Raw genomic sequence first — 26,003 nt, 5'->3', positions numbered from 1 at the left:
TCTTTCATTTAAGTTTTTGGGATTCCCAGTCTCTCTCACAGAACTGCTCACTCTTCCAGACTGGTAGCTGACCTGATTAACCATTGATACTCAAGGGAAGTGCCTTCTGTTTCCCTGTTGGCTTATTCCCAAAGCAGTACATTCAAGACAATAGGGCTCTTCTTAAGATGACTCCCAGTTATAGTTCCAGAAGCTCATGCAGATAAGTATAGAGTCAGTTCACCATGCAAATCTTATACCTGTTGTTTGTTTAACTTTTATTTCTGAAAGTTGCTGAATCCTGCACTAATGGTATTCTCCTTTCTCTTCTACCCCTGCCCAATTCCTTGAGATCCATGGTGGGACATCATGTTTCTGTTTTTCTCTTTATCTCTATTATTGAACTGTAGCACCTCCCATGGTCACCTGCCTCAATCAGCAGCTACATTTCAGATATTTTAATTCTGTCTTGGGGAGATACTGGTGAGTACTAGATGCCTCTAGTCCACCATCTTGGGATGGTGTCACCGTCTTTTTTTGTGTCTTATTTATCTGTAAATTCTGATCAATCTTTAGCCCTTTTTCAGTTATTAAGGTTTTAAGTGTTAAACATTCATGCGTCACCATTTGTTTACAGTTACCCATATACTTTTTTTTTTCTTTATGCAAGTGTGTACATACCAGCCAGGGGTTCTTCCTTTTAAAATTATCAGTTCTTTTCTTTTTGGTTCTGTTGATTTGAGTTATTCATCATCCATTTCTTCTTAATTTCTCTTCTTCAGCATAAATTTGCTTGTCTTTATGTGCTTTATGAATTATTACTTAATTAGCAGTCAGTAACTTTATATACCACTCAATATTAGTTATACTTGTAAATAGAATATTTTATTCACATGTGTCTATACCACCCAAGAATAATTTCTTTTTTAATATTTTTTTTTAGTTGTAGTGGTGCACAATATCTTTTATTTACTTATTTTTATGCGGTGCTAAGGATTGAACCCAGGGCCTCGCACATGCTAGGCAAGGGCTGTACCACCGAGCCACAACCCCAGCCCCCAAGAGTAATTTCTAACCCTCAAGACATTCCCTACAGAAGAACAAAAATAATAGTTCATATGGGAGTAGCCTATATAAAATATTGGTCTGGAAAATTCAGGCTTGATGTCTGAGCCGTTAGTAGTTTTGAGGGGGAAAAAGGATTGGTCATTTTGATAATGGAATAGATTATACTTTAAGTTTATTCATACAGTATTCCTCCTGTGAAACTGGAGTGATCAGGTTGATGTGGATCAGATCTGCTAGAGAGAATAGGTCATAAACAGTTTCCGCGGCAAAGTTCTTTACCTGTTACTTACAAAAAGGTATTTTAATCAGATGGCTTCATTGAAGATTTCTTTTGAAATTTTTGTGAAAATTATGACAGGTAGAGGTTGACACTAAACTGCTAGGACTAGTAACCATCCCAAGTTCTGATTTTTATTTCACAGTGTTTTATGGGAGTAAATCTTCATAAATTTGGTTTTTTTACTTGGTTTTGTCAAGTAAAAGGAAAGGACTTGTCTTGCCCAATGTTTTTATTTTTGAATCATTGAAAAAGTTTATGTATATAGAAGTTTAATATGTTCCTGAAGAACTTCTTTCATGTTCTATTTCATATTTGTCTACCAAACTTTCCCATCCTTTTCCCTTCCCTCTGTTCTTCCATTCCTTCCATTCATTCAAACCTTTAACCAGGACAAAGCCTAACTATGTTTGAAAGTATTCTTGACTGTTTTGTTTGGAGAGGTCATAAATGATAATTTTGAAGGAGATGAAAAACACGTCTAATGGGTGTACTAGTCCTTCATAACGTTCTAATCTTTTTCACATCCAGCTTCACAAAACTGTTTATATCTACAATTTGGCCCATGCCATAATAGTGTATCAAGGGTTAAGGTGGGAGGAATAATACTTCTTACTATGGTCTACAGAACTTGTAGAAATGGTGGTGATTTCACAAAATAGAAACTGACTATAATCCCAGCTTCTAGCATAAGGAGATGATTAAATGCATAAACTAATCCTACAGGCTATCATTTAATAATATTAAACTCTGTTTGTAAAGATGTTTGGCAGGTTTTCTGTTTTAATTTAGTATGGTGGTTATTAAATCCACTGGTTCTCAGTCCCATCAGACCTACTGTTGTTATAGCAAGTATTTTGTGATGCTGTCTTTATCCTATATATAAAAAAAAAGCAATTTAAACTACCTCACACATAAAAGTAATTATAATACTTAAATATATATGAGAAAAAGATCAGGAAAATAATTTAGAATAATATGTATTTCAACATGAAAATGTTTAAGCATAGTATACTAGATGTAGGGAACTAGTCACATGCTTGTATCTGTGGACAGAATCGCTATAAGCAGCATTCAGATGTAGATTGATTAAGGTATGCTTCATTGGCAGCTCAACTACTGTAAATAGTATTCCAATTGGTAGCATGACTTTTCAAAAGGTAAATAACTTTGCTAAACTTCTAAACAAAACGGTACAATCTTCGTTGATTACATTCAGTATACATTAAATTTGTGCAAAAATGTCTTATTTTTGTGTAGAACATTTAAATTTCAGGGTTAGGTAATTATGAGTGTTTTTTTTCACCAACATTAATGTTTGATAGGACATTCTTCACTGTCTGATGTCCAACAGATGTGTGCTTTCTCTTCCCTCCCTAGAATGAGGAAGGAAAGAAAGCTAAACCCCCACAGCAATCTCGGGTAACAAAACAACCTCACAAATTTCCAAAGTGCCTCCTAGGGGGCACTAGTTCCTATTTTGAACCACTCTCCTGAGGAATGATCAATGAAAAGACAGTCTAGTGAATCTCCAGTTGGGCAGTGTAGGCCATTCTTGGTTTTCATGTTTCCAGAAATAATGATCTTTGCCATAGGATGTATAGCAAATTATGCTATGTCCATGTACAAATATACCATAATCTTGCCTATGTATGATTATAATGCAATAATAATAATAGGGAGATGTGTATAGCAGGGCAAGCACATCGGGGAGGGAAGAGTGGAGAGAAAGGAATGTATTTGGGAATGGGATTGATCAAATTATGTGCATGTACAAATATAACAATGAATCCCACTATTTTGTATAATTATAATGTGCCAATAAAAATAAATTAAAAAATAAAATGTAAATTAAAAAGACTATCCATCATAGATATATTTAGGTATAGCGTTTACCTTGGTGGAAAGTATATAAGTCTGTCATTCTTTTTTAGGGAAGTTTCTAATATGGTGTTGGGGTACTCCCTGAGATTACACAGTTTGCACATGTGTCCTTAGGTGCATTTACGGGGAGATGGTTTTCAGTAAATATTTAAAGGAGTTCCTGAGATTATGATGAGGGTCTAATGTGTGGAAGAAGACTGTTCTCTATGAACTTGGAAGGATGGTGGTACTCTCTGAGATTGACTCAGGTTAGAGTAGACTTATTTTAACCACTACTTTTTCCTTTTGACCAAATAGGGAGTAAAAGCCTGGAACTGAAGTTTCAAAAATGTAGATCTTTTGAAATTACGGCATTAGAACTTGGAAGGAGAGCTAGCATAGTCATTGAGTATTTATTTTTTTACATTATTGGAGAGGAATTAGGGAAAATCTTCCATGATATTAGTTACGAACAATAAACTTTAAAAATATTTTATATTGTAATTAAGCCTAACATTTAAAAAAAAATAGAAAATGAAAGACTGTTCTCTTTAGTTACTCCTTTCCCCTTCCAGTTATTCCCATATGTATAACAGTAGCTCTTATCTATGAAAATTTTGAGAGGTTGGATGTTAGGACAAAATTTATTTAGTTGATGCAGCTTCTTTTTGCTTGTTACTTATTCTAGTAATTTTGTATGGTGTGCCTCCTAATAATTTAATATGATGTGAAAAAAATTAACATATACACCTTTTTTCCCCCTTGGATATTGTCGGTAATATTCTTAGGCCTCTTTATTTATTTTTAATTTTTATTGTTGGTTGTACAAAACATTACATAGTTCTTGATATATCATATTTCACACTTTGATTCAAGTGGGTTATGAACTCCCATTTTTACCCTGTATACAGATTGCAGAATCACATCGGTTACACATCCACTGATTTACATATTGCCATACTAGTGTCTGTTGTATTCTGCTGCCTTTCCTATCCTCTACTGTCCCCCCTCCCCTCCCCTCCCATCTTCTCTCTCTACCCCATCTACTGTAATTCATTTCTCCCCCTTGTTTGTTTTTTTTTCCCTTTCCCCTCACTTCCTCTTGTATGTAATTTTGTATAACCATGAGGGTCTCCTTCCATTTCCATGCAATTTCCCTTCTCTCTCCTTTTCCCTCCCACCTCTTGTCCCTGTTTAATATTAATCTTCTTCTCATGCTCTTCCTTCCTACTCTGTTCTTAGTTACTCTCCTTATAAAAAAGAAGACATTTGGCATTTGTTTTTTAGGGATTGGCTAGCTTCACTTAGCATAATCTGCTCTAATGCCATCCATTTCCCTGCAAATTCCATTATTTTGTCAAGGCCTCTTTGTTTAAATGCTTAATTTAGTTCATGTATTATCTCCTTCTAGTTGACTTTTTAGAATATCCGTATTTTTCATCTGTGTCTTTTTTGTATTCTATTTGGGAGTTAGTTTTAGAATTCTTTCTTCTAGGAATTTGCATTTTTTTTTTTTTTTGCCAACTAAGATTAATATTTATCTCTTAGTATAGTTTCCATTGTATTAAGTTGGAAAATTCTGAAAGATTTCATCAATTTTTGTTGAGACAAAAGGTGTACTTTTCTAATACACATAATCTAATATATCTTTTAAGCAAGGATATTATGGAGAAGTTTATGAGGACTTCTTATTTATTTAAACTGGGGATTGAAACCAGGGATGCTTACCCACCTAGCCACATCCCTTTTTTATATTTTTATCTCGAGACAGGGTCTTGCGAAGTTGCTTAGGGCCTTGCTGAGGGTCTGAGGCTGGCTTTGGACTTGCTACCCTCCTGCTTCAGCCACCCGAGCCACTGGGATTATAGCCATGTGCCAACATGCCTCGCCAGGACTTCTCTTATCAGAGTGGTACCTGAGATCAAATGAGTTCCTCAGGTTAAATGAAATTTAAATATTTCTAGAATAAATTTATTAAATTATTTTGTTATTGAAGATGAGTTGTTATTTGGTCAGTCAAGTAAGCCAAAACAGATAAATGAGAAGCTAATTAATTTGCTGTTTTTGCCTCTGAATCTAAGCAGTGTAAAGAGTTCATGCATACATATTGACTTTGGCATTTACTTTGCAAGGACATTTGCTGTTGCTAGTTCCTTCTTGGGCTAAATTCAGCTCCTTCCTGAGCTTGCTTTTAAAGAACCATCCTTGCAAAATTTTACATTTTTGCCAATTTGTTTTCAAACCAGTAAAAATTATAATCATTCTGATTGTATATTGATTTCCTATAGTTACAAGAAATTTGTAGTCAAGTTTTATTTTTCTGTACTAAGATGAGCTAATGATAATTGTATAGTACATGGCACATTATTGGATCCTAGATCCTAGAGCTGACTTGTCTGTTAATATTGGAGTAACAAGATTTCTTAATTTTTTTTAGCTTTCTCATTAATAAAATGGGAGAGAATGTTCTTAAGTCCCTTTTATGTCAATGATTTTTAACATGTAGATTTTTTTCCTATAAATTATGGGAATAATTAATGCCATTAATTTAACTTTGGGAACTTTTATTTTTTGGGGGAAAAGTTATATATGAGTATGGAAAACGTTGTTAACACTTGGAATACTTTATGATGAAAGGGAAGTCCGCCTTCTATCCCAGACCCCTGGTTTCCTAGGCGCCTCTTCCAAAGCTTACTTACCACATTTGCCATTATATTCACTCAGAAATACTCTATGTATATATGAATGCACGTGTATTTAATAGTTGTGCCCTTTTTCTCCAGTTAAAAATATTTATTTTAAACATTGATCTTTTTAAATAAGTTGAACATAAATAATATCTCTATTTAATGATAAACTAATGCAATTTGTTTTGCTAGACTATTATCATACCCTGGTTTTTATTAGAAAGTAATTTATGTGTAGGCATTACTTCTCCTCAATTTTAAAGATGGTAAGAAAGTATGTTACTGTTTCTAATCTTTTACACTTTTAAACAACAGTATTAATAGTGATGGCAGTTTATATTACTTTGTTGCATTTGGTTCAAATGTTTTAAAACATGCTGTGTCAAAATTGTCAGACATTTTCATATGCTGTACAAAGTGAGAGTGACAGATGTTTAGGTACTAAAAGATGTCCAAGTCCAATAAACTTTTGTCAGAACTAGTTATGTAGTTGAGGTCTCTTTGCCCCTTAATCCCCCATTATTTTATCCAGATAATCATTATTATAGGCAGCCACAGCTTCTCAACATATCTTTCTTTTGCCTCTAAATATACTGTCACTTTGCCTCTCAATTCACTGTCCTTGTGCTATTTTCCCCTACTGGCATTTAGTCCAGTTATAAGTTAGGATGAACAAATTATAATGTAATTTAGAGAGTAAGAATTTTGGTGCTGTCATAAATAAAGTAAATCCATGCTATTAAATCCAGGAGGGCAAATCTGTTACATAGGTGCCACCACTTTCTTGGGCTTCTGTACCCTGAGCTGAAATTTCATTAATAATTCTTTCACAGAACATAGATTTGAGCTCAAGCTCCTAATCACTGCTTTACACAGATATTACAACTTGCCAGAATTGGTAACCATTAATATTAAGGCATATCAGATTAGTTGCCATTTAAAGTTCTGTTTTGGGGATTCTGCCCATGTAATCCTTTATACAGAAATCCATTCTAAATTTTACTGTTTCCGCAGTATCCTTTACTTGAATATTTTCTTTAGTTTTTTTTTTTTTTTTAAGAAACGGTGAGTAACATGCTATTGGAATAACAGGATTATGAATTCAAGAATTCAGGGTGTACTAGTGCCTTAGAGTTAGTTTCCATCATATTTTAAAAACCACAAGGTCCATATTATGTCTTAGGAAGTTAATACTTTGAAATGGGGCCTAGAGGCTTTAGTATCATCTTCTGGATAATACTCTATCCAGATTAGTGTTATTTGAGATTTAGTAATAATGCTGTGATTTTTGAATTGCATCTAATGTTGATTCATATATGTTGTAGCTTAATTTGTCATAATCTATGTAATTGATTTATTCATTTACCTCCTGTGTGCCAGAGACCATGCTAAATGCCAAGGAGCTAATGCTAAGTAGAAATAGAGAAGTTCTGATCTCATAAAGCATAAAGTTTAGTTAAATAGACAATGAATATAGAAATATAAACTGTTAAATGCTGTAAAAGAAAGGATCATGCTTCTGATAGAAAAAAACATATTAGAAAATAAAATTACCTTGACTGACAGATACAGGAAGGCTACTCTGAGGAAGTGATTCTTGAGTTGGAATTTAAATAAAGAGGGCACTGAGAGAACAGTCTAGTCTGAGGGAGCAGCATGGGAAAGACCCTGTGGAATGAGGATGGATTGTGTATGTGGAAAACCTAAAGAAAGCAAATAATGTTGAATGTGAAGGATTGAGGGGAAAGAGGAGTGGTTAGATGATTCCAGGGAGGAATGATATAAGTATGTGAAAACAGGCCTGTGACTATAGTATAACTAATTTAAATGACCACAGAATATGGCCATTCTGAAATGTTTCATAAGTACTTTTTGTAATTAATGGATAATGCCTTATACCACAATTATAACTTAAAAAAATTTCAAATCTTCATGTCCATTGTTTCCATAAAGTTTCAAACTATTTATAGATAAAACTTAAAACCCTTTAATATGAAATTCATCTGTTGTGATAAGTCATGTTCAACATAAAATTTGAAATATTATATTTTTGGCTTTAGGAAAATTGATATTAAGACTGGTATCTGTAATAAAAAATAATTTGAAAGCTTAACAGCTCAAACATTTGGACATTTGATTATCATAATAACTTTATTACAAGTCATAAATCAACACAAGAGCATATCTGGACATACATGGGAAAAGTAGATACTAACCACTTAATGCAAAGAATGTGAATATTAAAATTTTATTTTAATCTATTTATATAATATGTACAACAGTGATATTATGAATGAAGATCTTGTATTGATTTTAGGGGCTAAAGTAAATCACTAGGGACAAACAGTATCCTTTAAATTTTTTTTTTTTTTATTATACATGACAGTAGCATGCACTTATATACTTTGATATATCATACATAGATGGGATATAATTTCTCATTTTTCTGAGTATACATATTGTAGACTCATATTGGTCATACAGTCATATATATATATATACACATAATGTAATGATATCTGTTTCATTCTACTATTTTTCTTATCCGCACATCTTCTGCCTTCCCCTCCTTTCATTTCCCTCTACCTAATCTAAGGTAACACTATTTTTTTTTTTTGCCTTTATACGTGTGCTTTATTTTTTTTTTTTTGCATTACAATTCTTAATACACATATATACCACAATTTTTGTATCTGCTTGTATATAAAGTATCTTGATACATGTGTCTTCATACATGTACTTTGCATAATGATGTCCATCACATTCCACCATCCTTGTTAATTCCCTGCCCCCTCTCTTGTCCTCCCACTCCTCTTCCCTATCTAGAATTCATCTATTCCTCCCATCTTTCTGGACAGCCATAAACATTGTTTTTCCTCTGAGACATTTTAGAGACCTCTAAAAGGCCTTTTTATGTGAAGCCAATTTGTTATGCATAAGCTATATACAGGAGATTTTGCTCACAATTCTGAATCCTTAAAAAACAATGTAAAAGCTACAAGTAAGGTCTAAAAGTAGAAATTTTAGTCCCAAGATAGATCCTTGGTCACACTCCTCTTCATTTGGGAAGATATGTCATTTATTCTACTCAATATTTATAAGAGTCTATTCTATATTCTTATATCCAACAATATTTTTCTCACTGGAAACATAAGAATAATTTTTGAGATTATTTTGCCATACCTAATCTAAATTTCTTTTCCTAAGGAAGGTCAAAATCTTGGTTTAGCTGTTTGAGTAAATGGCGAACTATGAGCTCTTTATAGACTTTATTATAGATACATTAGTCATCTGTTATTCTTAGTGGGTATATTCCCAGCCCCATAGTGAATTATTGAAACCCTAGGTAGTACCAAACTCTATAATGTCTTTTCTATTTTAACTGAGCATATATTATGAAACGTGGCCATTACTTTTGCAATTTGTAGTACATCAGAGACACTAGTATGAATTTCTTTTTCCTTCTTAATTTCATGGGTAGGAGATTTGTTTTACAGTACATCTTAACAAACTCAGTATGTAGATTTTTGTTTTTTTCTTATGAAAACAAGAACTTCCACCTCTTCACCAAAAGGAAGCACTTTACAGCTTCTCCTTGCTGTATTCAAATTGCCTGCATCACTACTCTTGTGTGTTGAGGCCATTATTAAGTAATACAAAGGATTTTTGATCATAAGCACAGCAATACTAAGTAAATATAATGGGCAGGTGGTTTATATAGTGTGGATACACTGGACAAAAGGATGATTACTTCCTGGTTAAAAGGGAACAAGATGGCATGAGATTGTATCATGCTATTCAGAAGAGCAGACAGTTTGAAAATTATAAAGTGTTTATTTCTGAAAATTTCCATTTAATATTTTCAGACCACAGTTGACTGTCTAGGTAACTGAAACTGGGGGAAATAGGGGGCTATTCTATTGTACTACATTATGTGTATCTTTGCCCCATTATAGTACTTCTTAATAGATCTTGTTGCTTTCTAAATCTCTCCAAACTACTACTGAAAGTTTGAATTTATAGGATATGACTTGAACACAAAAAGAGACAATTAAAATGGAACCTTGAAAAAAGAGAAGATGTAAAAAAAAAAATTCTCATTAATTGAGGGGTTTTATTTGGAATATTTACTAATTCTTTCAACTTAAAAATGTTAAAGGATCCAGCAACTCTACTAAAATGAAGTTCAGTCGTTTCATTACACTTTTACATTAGTGGTTTCTTTGCTTGTTAGATGTTTTATGCTCAACTTTCACATAGCCAGACTCCATTTGTAATATAACAGTATTGCTACTTACCACATACTGAATGCCTTTTATGTATCTAGCAGTTTGTTTGATGTTTTACTGGTATTATGTGAAATTCTTAAAATATTGTAGGGTTGATGTTATTTCAACCCATTTGAGAGAGGTGAAAGCTTAAGCCAGTGATTTTTATTGGTAAATGTTTAATAACTGGTTCTTTCTGTAAAAATGTCCTAATTTCTAGCTTTTGTTGATTTCTGTGGTGTGAATACTCCCATAATGGCAGATTTCAAGCTATCAGTATGAAATTTGTGAAGTGGACTCTTTAGGAGATTGGCACAGTGGGCCATCCAGCCAGTGTGAGCTGGTTCTGACACACCACTGGCTGAGGCACATAAAAGCAATGTAACTTTTCTTTGATAAAGCCAGAATTCATACTCAGATCAGTCTAATTCTAAAGACTGTGCCCTTTCTACAGTGTTCATTTTCTTTATTAGGTGTTAAAAAAAAAAAGTTACACTTCTTTAACTTGGACAGAAAGAGCTAGAAGAGAAGGAAATGAGGACACAGAATGAGGGAAGTTGGGGAAGGAGGAAGAAAGAAACTTTAAGGTTGAAATTGAGACCAGCTGATTCAGCCACGTTGGAGATGAGGTAAGGAAAACAAAAAGTATTATTAAAATGGTAACTCAGGTTTTGTCAAAAAGGGTGGCACTCTGTGTTTTTGTCACTCTCAAGAAGACACCCAGCATGTAGAAATGATAATAACAGCTACCACATTGTAGGGGGAATTGTATTCAGACAAGTGTCCTGCAACTGTTTATCTGTTTTTCCCACCCTTACTCAACACAACTAATGACCACATCACTGCATACAAACAGTCCAACAAAGTTACTAGTGTAGGTAATAGCAATCTCTTATTCACATGACAGAATAACTACAATTTTCTGGGGTTAAAAAAAAAGCTAAATATACTATGTACAATCAGTGTTTATAAAATTGTTGCTATAAATAAGGGGAGAGAGCTTCAGAACATATTTAGAGTAAGTGGTCAGTTCCTGGAATTTTTCAGTTTGATTATGAAATATTAATCGGTGCCGTAATCTGAAGTAAAATGCAAGTATTATATGTATTTTTGAGACATATAGAGTGCCACATTAAATATTTTCCATAAATTTATAATCATTCTTATAAAAGTCACTGTTATAGTCAGCTTTTTCATTGCTCTGACTAAAGGACCCAACCAGAACAATTGTAGAGGAGGAGAAGTCTGAGGTCTCACAGGGTTTCAGAGGTCTTAGCTGGGGCTTCAAGTGGTGGAAAAGTGTGGCAGAGGGAAATGGCTCACATGATGATCCGGAAGCTGAGAGACTTCATTCATCAGATACAAATATATACCCCAGAGCCATGCCCTCAGTGTCCCACCTCTTCCAGCCACACCCCACCTGCCTCCAGTTACCACTCAGTTAATCCCATTAGGTTAAGGCTATAGCCCAATCATTTCTCCTCCAGACCTTCTTTCATTGTCTCACGTATGAGCTTTTGGGGGAATACCACATCTAAACCATAACAGCCGTGTATTTTACTGAAATGTTTTGAGTTATCTTAATGGTATTTATCTTTTAATGTCTGTAAAGTCAAAGTTGAATCAGGTAGAAGGAACATATAAGAAATAGATACATGTTCCTTTTACATCACTGGATTTAGTGACAATGCTGTTCATAATATTATCCTTTTAGTATCTATAAAATTTGTAGTAACATCACCATTTATGATACTGCTAATTTGTAGCTTCTCTCATTTTTTTTTTCTTGATGCATCTGGCTAGAGGTTTTTCAATTTTATTTATCTTTTCAAAGAACCAGAATTTTGTGTTTCTAATACTTTTATTACTCTTATAATAAGTAGTTAATAATAGAATAGTTCAAAATTTATAGGAAAATTATCAAGATACAGTATAGAGAGTTTCCATCCACTCCTTGGAAGGCATTCATTGTGCTAAGTAGTGAGAAGATATGTTCCACTTCCTTCATGGTAGAATAGATGCACAGATTATTTGAAATTGTACTGCACAAGAGATTTGTATATCCCATCCCAGTCCTGTGTGTTTGTGTTATTTATTTATCACTATGTATTCATGAATATTTATCTTATACTTTGATTTATTACCCAACAGTACTTTATATATTTTGTTATACTCACATTGTCCTATCTTTGACCAATAGGAGTGAGGGGAAAAGGTTCTATCCTAAGATAGAAGTTCTTTCAGTTGTATCTTTGTTCCTTAGACATACTCTGTCATTGTGCTTTTGTTTGAACGTGTCCTTTCTAGTGCTAAAAGATCTTCTGGGCCCATCTTTTTTATTTTTAGTTTAGCTGATATATAAAAATATAAAAATCATATCTATTAATGGGGTACCATGCCGTATTTCAGTACATATTTACATGCATAATGTTAGTCAGGTTAAGCATTGTATCTCCTCGTACATTTATCATTTGTATATGGTAAAAGGTTTCAGAATCCTTTCTTCTAAAAAATACAGATGTTTTAGGAATTTTTGTGTCATCCTTATGTAGAGGCCATGCCAATCTTCTCTGTATTTTTCTGATTTTAGTGTATGTGCTGCCAACATCAGCACTACCGACCCATCTTATGTATTTCCATCTTATATATTTCTTGCCCCAGTTCTAGAATCAGCATTTTCTCTAAAGAGCTCTGGTTCCTTATATTGGAGAATTGTATAAAATCAGAATGTGGGCAGTAGGCATGTTTGTTTATACTAGGGCATTGTTGCTTCTAGTCTCAAAGCTAATAGAACAAGGAAATAAATGTGTGTACACTGAGCTCTTTTATGTACACATATTAGTAAATATTTTTGTATGTAACCATCTGTTTCTGTATAAACTAAACATGAGTTTATATCAGTGTCTCCAACAGTAATCGGTTACCTCACATATCATTCTCCTGGCTTTCTTTGATAACTTCCACTTCAACAATGAGGAACCTGATTCCCACCATCCAACACACATTTACTTAGTTTTTTTAATTTCATTATATGTAGTGGTTTTAGAATTGTTAATTCATATTCCTGTGGGAAATAACTCCATCACTAGAGTATGGAACTTGCATATATAATTTACTTTTAGTCTTATAGACTGCATTCATTTCCAGAACTTCTTAGGATAGAACCTTTTCCCCTCACTGCTTTGAGTGAGACTATACCACACACTTCCATTGGAGATAGATTGTTTTGTCACATTCTGCCCCTGATCTGTTTACTTTCTCTAGTTTTGCTTTTTTCTAGAATCTAATTGCTATCATTTTGTGTGTGTGTGTGTGTGTGTGTGTGTGTGTGTGTTCTTCTCAAACTGGCTTCTTTTATTTAGTATTATATACTTTAGATTTATGTCTTTGTTAGTTAATAGCTCATTCCTTTCTACTGCTGAATAGTATCCATTGACTCTTCCTCCACAGGCTCCTGAGGCACAGGGATTGCAGGCATGTACCAGCATGACTCACTCCAATTGGGGCTTTTTAAGGGGTATTTTTGTTGTCATTTTTCTCTTCAGGTACTGGGAATTGGACCCAGGGCCTCCTGCGTGCTAAGCAAGGGTTCTACCACAGAGCTACTATTCCCTCTTCATCTCTCCTACCCCCGCCCCACCCCACCCCATAATGAATCATTTAAAAGGGCCTGCTTCAGAATCAAGGTCCCTCTTACTTCCTTTCCCTCCTAGTGCAGGAGAGACATTCTGTAAACTTCCCTTATCTACTCCAAATCTAGACCTGCCAAAGAAGAAATGCCTCCAAGCTCTCACCAACTCAGCTCCTACCTCAGGAGAAGACTGATATCTGCCAGCACACCTGGACAGAATGTCACAACTCTTCTCTATTTTGGCCCCAAAGAGAACCATTTACAAACTATCATCTGTTCTATGAGCCCAGTGGACTTTTGTCTCCCTGGCCCTTTTATATCCAATACCAGTGAGTTCTAAAACAACATTTACTGCCAGGCATGTGGTACATGCCTGTAATCTTAGCAACTTGGGAGACTGAGGCAAGAGGATTGTGGGTTTGAGGCCAACCTCAGCAATTCAGGCCCTAGGCAATGTGGTGAGGCCCTGTCTCAATATTGGGAATGGAAAGGACTGGTCATTTGGCTCAGTGGTTGAGCACCTCTGGGTTCAATCCCTAGTATGTTAAAAAAAAAAAAAAGTAAATGATAAAACAATCATGAATTATTAAAAAGGAAAAGTTATGAATAGGAGTCGGCCTAGTGGCCCAGGCCTGTAATCCCAGCTACGCAGTAGGCTGAGGCAGGAGGATTGGAAGGTCAAAGCCAGCCTCAGCAAATTAGCAAGACCTAAGCAATTAAGTGAGACCCTCTATGGAAATAATAAAAAGGGTTGGGGATATAGCTTAATGATTAAGTGTCCTTGGATTCCATCCCCAGTACCAAAAATAAATAAACATATGAAGTTATGAATGGGTATTGGACTTTTTTCAGCTTTTTGCATACTATAATTTTCTTCATCTTCATATAGTGAATTACATTCATTAATTTCAAATGTTGAACCCATCTTGCATACCTTTTGGTTGTGATATGCAAAATTTATTTTAAATATTGTATTTGATTGAATATTATTTTGTTGATCTTTATGAGAGATGTTGCTCTAAAGTTTTTCTTTCTATCTGGTTTTGATATTAAGGTGATACTGGCTTCATAAAATATTTCTGCTTCTGTTATCTACTAATAAATATTATGGTAAATTGTTACTACGTTTCTAAATATTTTGTAGAATTCACCATTGAAATTGTACCTGGTGCTCTTTTTTTTTTTTTTTTTTTTGAAGATTATTGATTATTTATTCAATGCCTTTAAATAACATAGGGCTATTAAGTTTATCTATTTCCTTTTTGTGCAGACTTGGTACATTATGTCTTTCCAGGTTTTTTTTTTTCATTTATCGATTTTATGGGCAAAGAGTTGTTTGTAACATTCGTCTATTAGCTCTATATATCTATTTGATCAATAATGATGACTTTCAGACTGAGGTTACGGCTCAGTGGTAGACTGATTGCCTAGCATGCTTGAGGCACTGAGTTCGATCTTCAGCACCACATAAATGAAAAATAAAGATATTGTGACCACTTAAAAATAAAAAAAATATTTTTAAAAATGACTTTCTTCCCTCCTTTCTATCAATTTCTGTCTCTCTCTCATTTATTAGATATATATCTGTCTTTATATAGATATATCTATCTATATAGGTCTATATATATCCATCATACATCCTCCTAATTTGATCTTTACATAGATATATCTCCCTTCTTATTTTGGTTATCCTGGATAGAGATTTATTTGTAGTTCCATTCAAAGAACCAGCTTCTGGCTTGGTTGATTTTTCTCTAGTTTTGTTTTCAGTTCCATGATTTCTACTCTTAATTGCTATTATTTTTTGCTTCTGTTTATTTTTTGGTTTTGCTTTCTCAGGAAGTCTGTTGGCAATGAATTTACTTAGATTTTTAAAAAAGTACTTTTTGTATATTTTTATTAGTGCCTTACAGTTGTAGTTCAAAAAGTGTCTTTTTAACTTTTTAAGGATTTTTTTTTTTTACTAAGTATAGAATTTGATCCTTTGTGTATATTGAAAGTGTTGTTCTATCATCTTGAAGCTTGATTCAACAGTTATTCTATTACTTGTTCCCCTGTATGTGATGTTTACCCTCTTCTGTTTGTTTTTCTTAATTTTTTCTTCACAACTAGTTTTTAGCAGTTTACTTATTATGTGTCTTTGATTTCCTTTGTTTCATCTTGCTTGGGCTTTGTTGTTTTGTGAATATTTAGTTTATATTTCAAAACAATTCATCATTTCATTTTTAGTATATTCATCTACCCTCCCTCATTATTCTTTCCTTCCCAGATTGCTTATTAACCTTCCACAGACCACTGGTCTTTGTTTCAGTCCTTTTAACCCCCTCTCTGTTTTTCACTCGACATATTTTTAGTTGTTATATCTTCATGTTCTCCAACATTTCCTTTTGAGGTATGCAGTCTTCTGGTTCTGACTATGAAGTAAATTTTTTTATACTGTTTAGCCGGGTGTGGTGGCATACATGTATAATCCCAGAAGCTTGGGAGGCTGAGGAAGGAGGATCACGAGTTCAAAGCCAGCCTTAGCAATTTAGTGAGGGCCTAAGCAACTCAGCATGACCTAGCTTATAAATTAAAGAAAAAAGGGTTGGGGATGTGTGGCTCAGTAGTTAAGTGCCCCCTGGGTTCAATCCTGGTATATAAAAAAATACTATATATTTCAGTTCTAGAAATTTCACTTCTTTTAAAAATATATTGCACTTCTTTGTTATTATCATATCTTCTTTTAAATCCTCAAACATGCTTATAATAGCTATTTTATTGTCTTTGCTAATTACATTATGCCTATCATTTGTTACTGTACCTACTGAATGATTTTCTTTCTGGTTATGGTTTATATTTTCCTACTTATTTACATGGGTTGTAATTTTTTTTTTAAAAGGAGAGAGAGAGGGGTAATCTCATGCTCTTCCTCCCTATCCCATTTTGAGTCACCCCCTTATATCAGAGAAGACATTCGGCATTTGTTTTTTAGGGATTGGCTAACTTCACTTAGCATTAAATAATTGATTTAACAGTTATTCTATTACTTGTTCCCCTGCATGTGATGTTTAAGAAGGGAAGAGAGATGGGAGGGAAAAGGAAGGAGAAGGGGAATTGCACGAAAGATGGAAGGAGACCCTCATCGTTATACAGAATACATGTATGATGTTATGAGGGGAAAAAAAAGTGTGTCACATTAGATTGGGTAGAGAGAAGTGAGGTGAGGGGAAGGGGGGATAGGAAGGGCAGCAGAATACAATAAACATCATTATTGCTGTATGTATATACGTGACTGTATGACCAATGTGATTCTGCAACCTGTACAATCAGAAAAATGAGAAATTATACCCCATTTGATTCAAATGTATGAATTGTCAAGATCATTGTACTGTCATGTGTAACTAATAAAAAAATAAAATAAAAAATGAGAGAGAGAATGAATCTTTTTTGTAGATGGACACAACACAATGCCTTTATTTTTATGTGGTGTTGAGAATCGAACCCAGGTCCTGCCCGTGCTAAGTGAGCACTCTACCGCTCAGCCACAGTCCCAGCCCGGGTTATAGTTTTTGATTGAATGATAGACATTGTTGATATTACAATGATGATGTTGGTATTTGTTATCTGTCTTTAATTATAATTGATGTTAGATTTCCTGAGAGTTAAATTTAAGTCTTGATTGAAGCTTTATTAAGAGTAGATCTGAAGTACTCTTCTTTTCTACATCTTCATGTTCAATTTTTCAATGCCTAATTTAGTCTTACTACTCACATGTAACCTTTTGGGGGATAGATGCTATTTTACTTAGCTTTTTCACTGCTGTGAATAAGGGATCTAACCGGCACAACTGTAGGGGAGGAAAAGTTTATATGAGGTCTCATGGTTTCAGAGTTCTTAGTCCAGAGAAGGCTGGCTCCATTCCTTGGGGCTCAAGTGAGGCAGAACATCAAGGCAGAGTGTGTGGCAGAGGAAAGCAGCTCACATGATGGTGGTCAAGAAACAGATTCCAGCTCCAGATATAAAATATATACCCCAGAGCCATGCCCCCAATTAACTACTACCTCCAGCTACACTCCACCTGCCTCTAGTTACCACTCTGTTAATCCCATCAGGGATTAATTCACTGATGGGGTTATAAGGCTCTCACTACCCAATCATTTCTCTAAAATTTCTTGCATTGTCTCACATGTGTTTTTGAGGGACACTTCATATTCAAACCATAACAGATACAGAATGTTCTGAGTGGTCAATAAAGTCACTTCATTTTTGATTTGAGGATTTTGTGTGTGTGTGTGTGTGTGTGTGTGTGAGTGACTGGGGTAGGTATGGGAATTGAACCCAGAGGCACTTTGTCCCTGAGCTAATTAAAAAAAAAAATTGCAACGAGTTCTTGCTAAATTGTTAAGGCTGGCCTAAAACTTGCAATTCTCCCTCAGCCTCTGAATTGCTGGGATTATAGGTGTGCACCAACCACCACGCCTGGCTGATTTAAGGGATCTTAAGTATTTTCCAGTCCCAAGTGAGTTATTTGAAGTTTATAGCTCCCTAGTAGTTTTCTTTCCCTGCAGTCAGAAAGTTTATTGTACTCAATTATAGTTTAACCAAGGGAATATGTAGGTAGATTTCTGGGTCTTTCTCTCTGTGTAATTTACTTTTTTCTTGTTCCTTATTCTGAAAATTCTACCAGTGTCTCTGAAGTCTCACTTCTGTCTCCTCAAATTCATTAAGACCTTTGTATACTGCCTAGGTTTCCTCTCCCTATACCAATAGTCAGAAAGTGTCTCTTTCTAAAAATCTGAGATTATTATAGGTTTTATTGGTATGTTTTTCTTTTCTTAGGAATCACAGCTCTATGCTCTGCATTATCTAATACCTGAAAAAAGTTTGTCATATTTTGTCTGTTTTTTTAGTTGTTTATAGCTGGAGGGTAAGTTCAATGTCAGTTACATAGTCATGACAGGAAATGAATGATAACAGTTTCATTTTTTAGCATTATATTAATTATGTCACCAAAAGTGTATGACTAAAGTAGCATTATTTTTACAGATTATTTAAAATATTTTCTACCAAAAGCATGTTAAATAAAACCTAGAAATAAAGAATTCCTTATTACATTTCTATGTTTAATTCAGTGAACATTTATGGAATATTACTGTTTGGATAACAAATTGTACTTTTCAGTATTTGCAAATATCTATATATTAGCCTACATGTGAACTAAATTGTATCTTACTAGGTTGAACTGCAGAGTCATTTAAAATACCTAATTTCTCAGTTTTATAACCTCTAAATAGCTATTGAGTGCTATTTCTTCGATGGGAACTCTGAGTTTGGTTAACATAGTCATATTCACTGGTATCAGTTATGAAATTGACACCTATATGGTAGGTAGAAGCATCCAAGATAAAGACAAATGACCAAAGCAATTATCACGATGCACTTTAAATGTTGATTTATATTTCCTTTGTAATATCTGGAATGATTACAAAGATAGCAGCTCTATCATTATCAACCATCAGTTACTACATGTCAGAGATTGATATTATTCTCCCAAATCACTGTTATTTGGCTACATCATTATGGCATAAATAAAGACTTTTAGCTGTAGCCATAATTATAATTCTTATATTCATTGGTATTTTTAATAAAAATTGATACTCATGTGAGAATATAATAACCAATTCTTGCTCCATGCTGTGGTTTGCCTAATGTCTCCCAAAGGCCCAAGTGCTATAAGCCTTAGTTTGTAGTCTGTGGCCCTACTGGGAGATGGTAAGCCTTTCAGAGGTAGGGCCTAGTTGGAAGAAGATAGGTCATTGGTGGTGTGCCCTTGAAGGGGATATTGGGACCCCAGTTCCTTCCTCCCTCCTCCCCCCGCTTTCTCTCTCTGCTTTCTGGCTGCTATGAGGCGAACAGTCTTCTTTGCTTTGTGCTCCCACCATGATAAACTGTGCTGCCACAAGCCCAAAGCAGTGTGTCTCAGGGACAATGGACTGCAACTGCTGAAACTGTGAATCAGTATGAACCTTTTCTCCTTTTATCTCAGGTGTATATATAGTGATGAAAATCTCACCAATATGGTTCAGTAGTGGAGTCAGTTATGGGATTTTGTGGGAAGTGATAGAATTACTGACATCTATTTATTCTTTTTTGAATTCAAATCCCAGATAGGATAAATTCCCTGGTTCTCTCTTAAGTTATTTGTCTTAAGGTCATATTTCTTAATAGTGTCATGAATTTAATATATTTTTTCTGGAAGCTTTAGAGTTTTTACTTTTCCACAAAGATCATAATATTTCTGTTATGTTGTATATTGGGGTGATTATACACAGCTTGTAAATAACATGACTGTGTCATAAACAACCCAGTGGTTCCAAAATCTCACTGTAAATGAGCAACAAGTCAATACTAGATTCTAATTTCCTTTCTGTGAGTGTAATTGACACCATTTGTCTCAAAAACGTTGTTATGTGTATCCCTGGCGGTTTGGGATAAAAGTGTTAGCATGTTTATTAATTTTTTAAACTCATCCTGCAATTTATATTTCTGTGTTTTATATTGTATACAGATTTAACATCCCTAATTCGAAAATCTAAAGTCTGAAATCCTGCAAAATCCAAAAAAAAAAAAAACTTTTAGGATTGTGAATTAGGGATGCTTAAATGGTAAATAAAGTCTATGCAAATATTCCAAAAATCTTAAAAAAATAAAAATTTGAAACACTTCTGATCGCAAGAGTTTCAGATAAGTTATATATAGCACTATAATGAACTTATAAGAGATACAATGCTCAAAATTTTTAACTATCACAACACAATAGTACCAGGTGACTTTAACACACCTGTCTCAACACTAGATAGATCTTCCAAAGAAAAAACTAAACAAGAAAAACTAAGCAATCAGTAATGTAGACTTAACTGACATGTATGGACTATTCTATCCATCAGTGAGCGAATATACTTTTTTCTCCACAGCACACTGATCCTTCTCTAAAATAGACCATATGTTATGCCACAAAGCAACTCTTAGCCAATACAAAAAAAAAAAAAAAGATACTACCGTACATTCTGTTAGACTATAATAGAATGAAATTAGAAATCGGTGATAAAGTAAAAAATAGAAGCTATGCCAACACCTGGAAACTAAACAATAAACTATTGAATGATGCATGCATAACAGAAGATACCGGGGAGGAGATATAAAAAAATCCTTAGAGGAAATGATACTCTGATACAAAATGTAAAAACCTATGGGACACTGAAGGCAATGCTAAGAGGAAAGTTCATTGCATTGAACTCATTCTTTAAAAGAAAAAGTCAACAAATATACAACCTCACGCTACATCTCAAAGCCCTAGGAAAAAAACAACAAATCCACACCAAAAGTAATAGAAGACAGGAAATAATTAAGATCAGGGCTGAAATCAATGAAATTGAAACAAAGGGAAACAATTCAAAAAATTGACAAAAAGTTGGTTCTTTTTAAAAATAAAATTGCTAAACCTTTAGCCACTCTAATGAAAAGGAGAGAGAAAACTCAAATTACTAAAATTTGATATGCAAAAGGAAATATCATGACAGATACTTTTGAAATACAGAAGATAATTAAAAACTCTTGAAAATTTATACTCCATTTGACCTGTTTCCATATTTTGACTGGCATGAGTAATGCTGATATGTGTCAACAACAAACTTGTTCACAAATGTTCATATTTTGAATTCTCTTGGCTATACCTTGAATTCACTCTGCCTACGAGTGCAACATCTGGGAACTCTCTGAGGTTACCTGCTTATATATTCATTGTTTTACCTTATGTATCAATCATTATTCCTACTAAATAGTGTTATATTTTATAAATTGTATTGGTGCCCTGATTCATTGAAATTTAAAAGGAAAACAGCTACTAATAATACTGACAGGAAAGAATATATTTTTAGTTGGAATGAACTACGTGCAAAGTAAAGAAGTATTAGCACATGACCTAATTTCTTTGGTGAAAGATGATGACTTAAGAATTTAAATTTTTTTTTTTATAGTTGTAGATGGACACAATACCTTTATTTTATTATGGGGTGCTAAGGATCGAGCCTAGTGCCTCACATATGCTAGGCAAGTACTCTACCTCTGAGGTATAACCCCAGGCCTGACTTGAGATTTTTATTTCTTGAATTGGTGGGCCCTTTGATATATGATCTTATGTGTATTAAAGTTTGCTGTAGCTTCATAGTATGGAAGAAAATCCCCCACTTATATCAGGAATGAGCATTCACCGAGTTTTCCATTTTAGAACATAAATTTTTAGATGGTGAAGGCCTATTTTTATTTGAATTTATACGTGAATCAAAGTGTTATTTCTTACACACATTTGAATTCTTTAAATAAAGATAATTCCAAAGAAGTGCAGGGTCTGCATCACAAAAGAATGGTAAGGATTAGTGGCTTTAAATCCAGAAAAATTAAGTTAAATAGTATTCTATTATCATCTATTTGCTGCTTCTTTTGACAATATGTACCAAAGAATGTAAACCAGTTACTGCTTAGTTCACTGAGATGCTTAAGGTTTAGGTCAACATAGCAGGGTGTTAGTATGATCTTTAATTAAAATGAGTCCTACTATAATCTACGTGGTACAGTTCTTTCTGAAGTCAGTCGAAAAGCCTCTTAGAATACACTCTAGTTCTGGGCGCCGCGAGACGATAGAGCTCCAAGCGCAGCTCTGGCGCCGGCGGTGGGACCGCGGACCGGACTGTTTTAATTTTGGTTGCTGTTACTACTGATATCTGAGCAAAAGTGTTGCTGCTAACTGAGGGAATCTCTGCAACCTGTAAGTCAACAATTATATGATTGTGAGCCATGCCTTTAGTGAAGAGGAACATTGAACCCGGGACTTGTGTCGGGAAGCTCTGCTGGAGGGAATTACCAGTGAACTTGAATGTGTAACCAACAGTACTCTTGCTGCAATCGTACGCCAGCTAAGCAGTCTGAGACTCTTGCAATCAGTTGAAGACCTTAAGATAGAAGAATGAAGTCCCCCAGGTAGATGGTATTCTGTCTGCACCTCTAGACTTGAGACATCAACTCTTCCTTGGATCTGCTGCCTGCCATCCTGCAGTGCAGATTTCAAAAGTGCCAGCCCCTCTATATTGTGTGAGCCAATTACTTAAAATACCCTCCTTTCTCTTTCTTTTTCTCACATCCCCCACTACATATTATTAGTTTTGTTTTTCAGGAGAATCTTGTTGAAGATGCCATTATTATAATTGTTTGAATGTATATAAGGTGATATTCCATATTTTTAAAGTTGCATAGTCATTGCACATAATAGGAGTTTTTCCACATGTATACACACACAATATAATGATATATTTTGGCCAATGTCATTCCCAAGTATTTACCCTCCATGTTTGTCACAAAATATTTGTGCTTTTTCCTAGCTTACAATTCACCTTTTAGTGGAAAGTCTCTTGCCCCTTTCTTCCATATTTCTGTTCCTTAATTTCTAAAGGAGTTTTATAAAACTTTGAAAATGAGAATCTAATTAATGAACTTGTAAATATGCATGCTAATGCATAATTATTTTTCCAAACTCCGAATGTTTTTTGTTATTTGCAATTATATTTCAGGAAATCACGGTTCTTGGTATGGAACAATGATGTGTCATAATAAAAAGTTGAATGAGATATATTAAAAAAAAATACACTCTAGTTCTAAAAAGAAGTTTAAAGACAGGAACAATTTGAGAGATATAGTCAGAAATAAATCCACTTAGCCTTCACAAACTACTGGTAATTTGATCAAATTCTCAATCTTTTGGGAACCAATATATATATTTTTTTAAAATATTGATTTTTTTTTTAGTTGCAGTTGGACACAATACCTTTATTTTAATGTGGTTCTGAGGATCGAACCCAGGGCCTTGCACGTCCTAGGCAAGAGCTCTACCACTGAGCCACAACTCCAGCCCCTGGGAACCAATTTTTTTTTAAAGTACAATAACAATTAATATCTAAATGAAGCAAATTAAAAACACTAAAAGTAGGCTTTTAAAAATTGGATTCAACTCTGTCACATTGGTATAAAGGTTTCTAAATACTTTATTCTTTATTTTTTCATTCATCTTTAGATAGCCTAATAATAGTTTGTGGCCTACAATAGGCCCGTAAACCAAATTTGGAAGAGCACTGATATCAGTAGAAATTATTTGAAATAAAATTTTCTTTTTTACTATTTACATGTTAGCCTTTGCTCAGTATAAATTGCTTCCTGCCTGTTCTTAGTTCAAGTATTATCTTTCCCAAACTAACTTGAGTAGTCCATTCCCTGTGCTCTTGCCACATTCCAAAGGAACATCCATTCCATCAATTATTATATCAATTCATTATGTTCATCTAAAGAGAATTTAAAATAGTCCTTAAGAGCCAAAGACCTAGGGAAGCTTGTGGCACAGAGTAGACACTAAGTAAATATGTTTATTGAGTGACATAAGAAATGAATAAGTTGCAGCAAAATCCGAAGGCTTTAATATCCACACACTGGATAAAGAACAACTTCATTTTGCTGAAAGAAGACCATTTATTTCTCAGTCTCTGAGATTGGTTTTATGTGAATCAAATTTTTATAAAACGTATCTTTTATGGAAAGAGAAACATGCATACATTTTATAACTGTAAAACATAGATTTGGTGGTGGGGAAGTATATGGACACAAAACCTCAAACTAATTGAGATAACTTTTTAGCATCACTGGTTTAAATAGTTTTTAGTAGTGAGGCAGTAGCAAGTAGGAATCAAAAAGGGAACTGAAAATAATGTCTCCAGACTTTTAAGGTACTTTGTGCCGTGTTTCCTCCCCCCCACCTTCTTCCTTCCCCGTCACTGCAAAGATCTGGTATCCTATCCATACTCCTTCAACTTATTTCAGTAAGTATTTGATGATAGTGTACTGTATACTCTGCTAGGCACTATGAGGAGCAGAAGGGAGCTTAATTAAACATGAGATTGCAATTTTGTGAGTATGTCAGAAATACCTTAAAATACTAAGTAAAATGCATTAAGTAGAAAGTATAGTAGAAGTATGTAAGAAATTTTTAAAGTTACATACATTATTTCAAATCTAAAACTGTTCAAATGCAGAATGCTTTTGAAATCTATTTTGAGACAGTCTGTTTCAGAGAGCTGTTATATATGACACAGCTATGTCAATGTGAACTACATGTAATAAATAAAACCAGCAGTATATGCATGACCTTGTCCTAGCTTAAGCAGCCCGTCAATAAATGAACAGATTTAGCTTCCAAAGTTAGAAGTGAATTCACAAGAGGAGAAAATGGTAAGAAATTTAGAGGCCTAAAAACTACTGCTGTTAATGTGATTCTAAGTAGGCAAATGAATGTTTAATTTGAAGTACTTCCCTCTCTGAGGCTGCACAACTATTTCCTTTGCATTCCAGCTCCTTGTGACTGGTTTAGGAAGAAGTACAAAAGTCTGAAGGCTAGGATGCTGGCATTGCCTTTGTGGAAAGTTCAGATCTTGCATCACTTCTTGGGTATGTGCACATTTCCAGTTCCCACAGAGAAGCTGATCCCTGGCCGAAGGCAGATAGACATAGCCAGACTGAGTCACAACTGGAGAATCAGGAAAATTATTTTTTAAAGAAATAAAGGCCCTTAAAAGGGTCAAATTTCTATAGCTAAATAGGAAGCAATGAAAAGCTATATTTAAATTTAGATCACATTTGAGGGGTTTATAACCAAGCAATTTCAGGTTATTCTGCTGTGACAAGTTTGTTTTGGATTCATTTGGCAGTTATGAATGTTGATTCTCCTTCACAAACAGATTGATGGTCTTCTGGTGTATTTTAGCTCCATCTACCAACAATATAATGTTCTTTAAAAATGTTCATGGAATAAATGCACATCATGTTATTAAATGAATGTTAAAGACCACAATAAATACCACAAGTAATTCCTCTTTTTCTACCCTTTTTTTCTGATTAGAAGTTTATTTGTTGGAAAAGCCTGATGAGAATAAAATGAATTACTTTTGTTTATAATTTAGTGAATTTTTATATTTAAAGGAATAAGACTTAATAATCTGCATTGTTGAAATGTCAAAGGCATGGCTTTATGATATTATACTTTATAAAACAATTGTTTGAAAATTCTTTAACCTTTATTTTGAAAATTTTCTTTCATTTAAAAAGATTTTTTTTGCTCCTCCCTCATCACCCCTTCTTAGGAGCAAGCACAG

At 34.2% G+C, this 26,003-nt stretch overlaps 1 protein-coding gene and 1 non-coding gene across 5 annotated transcripts in view; one reads left to right on the top strand and one right to left on the bottom strand.

Moving 5' to 3' along the window:
- The window catches only part of Rasal2 (RAS protein activator like 2), a 361,482-nt gene that overhangs the window by 70,371 nt on the left and 265,108 nt on the right, over nt 1-26,003 (top strand). The gene's annotated exons all lie outside the window — the stretch shown is intronic.
- LOC124083568 (U6 spliceosomal RNA) lies at nt 12,650-12,756 on the bottom strand. Its single transcript, XR_006848811.1, has one exon. It is a non-coding gene; the product is annotated as a U6 spliceosomal RNA (small nuclear RNA).

The sequence above is a fragment of the Marmota monax genome, unplaced genomic scaffold, assembly GCF_021218885.2.
Source record: "Marmota monax isolate L192 unplaced genomic scaffold, Marmota_monax_Labrador192_F-V1.1 WCK01_AAM20220418_F8-fsc00055, whole genome shotgun sequence".
Lineage (NCBI taxonomy): Eukaryota > Metazoa > Chordata > Mammalia > Rodentia > Sciuridae > Marmota > Marmota monax.
The sequence above is the reverse complement of the archived record's forward strand: the minus strand, read 5'-3'. Positions and strand labels throughout refer to the sequence as shown.